The sequence below is a fragment of the Salvelinus sp. IW2-2015 genome, unplaced genomic scaffold, assembly GCF_002910315.2.
Source record: "Salvelinus sp. IW2-2015 unplaced genomic scaffold, ASM291031v2 Un_scaffold2290, whole genome shotgun sequence".
NCBI lineage: Eukaryota > Metazoa > Chordata > Actinopteri > Salmoniformes > Salmonidae > Salvelinus > Salvelinus sp. IW2-2015.
Window position 1 is genome coordinate 214,318 of NW_019943616.1, and position 3,409 is coordinate 217,726.

Sequence of the window (3,409 nt, forward strand, 5' to 3'; positions counted from 1 at the left end):
CCAGTCTCTGGGATAACCCATGTTGGTTAAAGATAAAAATAAAAGAAATTATGAATGAAAAAATACGATCCTATATCAGCACTCTGGATAACATGGGGGGTGAACATCTCTAACAGGCTTCTGGGGATAACATGTAACATCTCCAGCTCTGGATAACATGTAAGAACTCCTAAAAGCTTTGGATAACATGTAAAACATCCTAACCAGCACTCTGATACATGTAACACACCTAACCAGCTCTGGATAAATACAACGAAACATCCAGCTAACCAGCTCTGGATAACAATGAATCACGCCTAGATAACCGAGCAGATCTTGATAACATGAAACATCCTAACTCAGATTGGATAATCATGAAACATCCTAAAGTCCAGCTTCTCGGATAACATGAACTCCACACACCAGCCTTGGTAATGCACAGCTAACATGTAACATGAAACCGCTAACCAGCTCTGGATAACATGTTACAGACATCTCCTATATACCGGACTCTGGCATAAATGTAAAACATCTTTATAACCAGCTCTAGATAACTGTCACATCCTAACAGCTCTGGGGATAACAATGGTAACCATCCTAAAACAGCTCGTGGATAACATGTAAACATCCTAACAGACTCTGGATAACAATGTACTCTCTCTCTCTCGCTCGCTCGCTCTCTCTCTCTCTCTCTCTCTGTCTCTCTCTCTCTCTCTCTGTCTCTCTCTCTCTCTCTCTCTCTCTCTCTCGCTCTTTCACAGGATTATCGAACTTCCTGAGGCAAAAGGATAGTTTTCAAGACATTGACAGAGAAAGAGTATGAAAGAATGAGAGTCATTTGCCCCAGGATAGAAATACCTCCTATTACACAAATCAGGATATCCTCAGTGTGTCACTGTGCTAAATGTATTGTGTAATATCTTTCTGTCCCGCAATATCTTTCTCTCTCTCCCCRCATATCGCTCTTTCTGTCTCGCCCTCTCTCTCTTTCTCCAAGGCGAGAGCAAAACAAAGGACCTACAGGCCTCTGAGTCTACTCCTGTAAACGTATGTCTAGTCCACACACACACTCACCTGACCCCGCCCCCTGTGTTTGCTCCCAGGCCCTCTCTGATGAGGCAGCTATGGTGGTGTACCAGATGAAGAGAGCCAGCAGTGTGTGCCAGAGGAGAAGGAAACAGACAGACATGGTGGCTCTGTGAGCCAGCAGTGTGGGCCAGAGAAGAAGGAAACAGACAGACATGGTGGCTCTGTGAGGCAGCAGTGTGGGCCAGAGAAGAAGGAAACAGAGAAGAAGGAAACAGACAGTGGCTCTGTGAGGAGCCAGTCCACAGCAGTCACAGGTGGCAGAGCCAGCTGGTAGCCATGTTAGAGACTGTCCAAGACTAGACACTCAATCAAATAACTCCTAATTTACTACCTAAATATTATATAAATACGTGTCGTATGACTGTTTGGTATTGTACATAAAAATATATTAAGATGATGGTGTTTTGATTTTCTTACCCATGGTAGTCCTTTTCCCAGATGGCTTAAACCTGCTGGTTTCTCTTTATCTGACCACCTCACACACATACACTCTCCGTCTGGTCAACTGGTAACTGAAGAATAAACCTGAATCACACATTATCTCTCTCTCTCTCTCTCTCTCTCTCTCTCTCTCTCTCTCTCTCTCTCTCTCTCTCTCTCTCTTCGGAGTGCATGCTGGGAGTGAGTCAAAGGTGAGGCGTTACGAGCAGCAGTTCAGGTATTGTGGAAGCCTTCCAGAAGTATGGAGGCTGTTATCGCAACAAATAGTATCCAACATTAGTTTGGAAGCCTTCCAGAGTAGTGAGGCTTTATAAGCAGGCAATGTTCCAACATAGTGGAAAGCCTTCCAGAAGAGTGGGCTGTTATAGCAGCAATGTTCCAACATCTAGTGAAGCCTTCCCAGAAGAGTGGAGGCTGTTACAGCAGCAATGGTCAACATCTAGTGGAAAGCTTCCCAGAGAGTGGGCTGTTACAGCAGCAATGTTCCAACATCTAGTGGAAAGCCTTCCCAGAAGAGTGAGGCTGTATCAGCAGCAATGTTCACCATCTAGTGGAAAGCTTCCCAGAAGAGTGGAGGCTGTTTAGCAGCATGTTCCAACATCTAGTGGAAGCCTTCCCAGAAGAGTGAGGCTGTTTTTCAGCAGCAATGTTCCAACATCTAGTGGAAGCCTTCCCAGAAGAGTGGAGGCTGTTAGCAGCATGTTCAACATCTAGTGAAACCTTTCCCAGAAGAGTGGAGGCTGTTTCGAAGCAATGTTCCAACATCTAGTGACAGCCTTCCCAGAAGAGTGGAGGGTGTTACGCAGCATGTTCACATCTAGTGGAACCTTCCCAGAGAGTGGAGCTGTTTAGCAGCAATGTTCAACATCTAGTGGAAAGCCTTCCAGGAAGGTGGAGGCTGTTACAGCAGCAATGTTCCACATCTAGTGGAAAACCTTCCAGAAGAGTGGAGCTGTTACAGCAGCAAATGTTCGTATCTAGTGGAAAGCCTTCCCAGAAGAGTGGAGGCTGTTTCAGCAGCAATGTTCCAACATCTAGTGGAAAGCCTTCCAGAAGAGTGGAGGCTGTTACGCAGCAATGTTCCAACATCTAGGGAAAACCTTCCCAGAAGAGTGGAGGCTGTTACAGGCAGCAATGTTCCAACATCTAGTGGAAACCTTCCCAGAAGAGTGGAGGCTGTTTCAGCAGCAATAGTTCCAACATCTAGTGAAACCTTCCCAGAAGAGTGGAGGCTGTTTAGCAGCAATGTTCCAACATCTAGTGGAAAACCTTCCAGGATGAGGGTTTTAGCAGCATGTTCCAAATCTAGTGGAACTTCCAGAAGATGGGGCTGTTACAGCAGCATTGTTCCAACATTAGTGGAAAAACCGTCAGAAGAGTGGAAGGACTGTTATAGCAGCAATGTTCCAACATCTAGTGGAAAGCCTTCCCAGAAGAGTGGAGGCTGTTACGCAGCGCAATGTTCCAACATCTAGTGGAAAACCTTCCCAGAAGAGTGGAGGCTGTTATAGCAGCAATGTTCCAACATCTAGTGGAAACCTTCCAGAAGAGTGGAGGCTGTTATAGCAGCAATGTTCCAACATCTAGTGGAAAACCTTCAGAGAGTGGAGGCTGTTATAGCAGCAATGTTGTTCCACATCTAGTGGAAACCTTCCCAGAAGAGTGCGAGCTGTATCAGCAGCAATGTTCCAACATCTAGTGGAAAACCTTCCCAGAAGAGTGAGCTGTTAGCAGCAATTGTTCCAACATCTAGTGGAAACCTTCCAGAAGAGTGGAGGCGTTATAGCAGCAATGTTCCAACATCTAGTGGAAAGCCTTCCCAGAAGAGTGGAGGCTTTAGCAGCAATATGTTCCCAACCATCTAGTGGAACAACTTCCACAGAAGTGGAGCTGTTATAGC

The 3,409-nt window shown here is 45.7% G+C and overlaps 1 long non-coding RNA gene across 1 annotated transcript; it reads left to right on the top strand.

The window, feature by feature from the left end:
• The first annotated feature begins 639 nt into the window (after positions 1–639).
• LOC139025128 (uncharacterized) lies at positions 640–1,465 on the top strand. The gene is made up of 2 exons (XR_011476575.1): positions 640–1,236; positions 1,300–1,465. It is a non-coding gene; the product is annotated as an uncharacterized lncRNA (long non-coding RNA).
• The last annotated feature ends 1,944 nt before the right edge of the window (positions 1,466–3,409 follow it).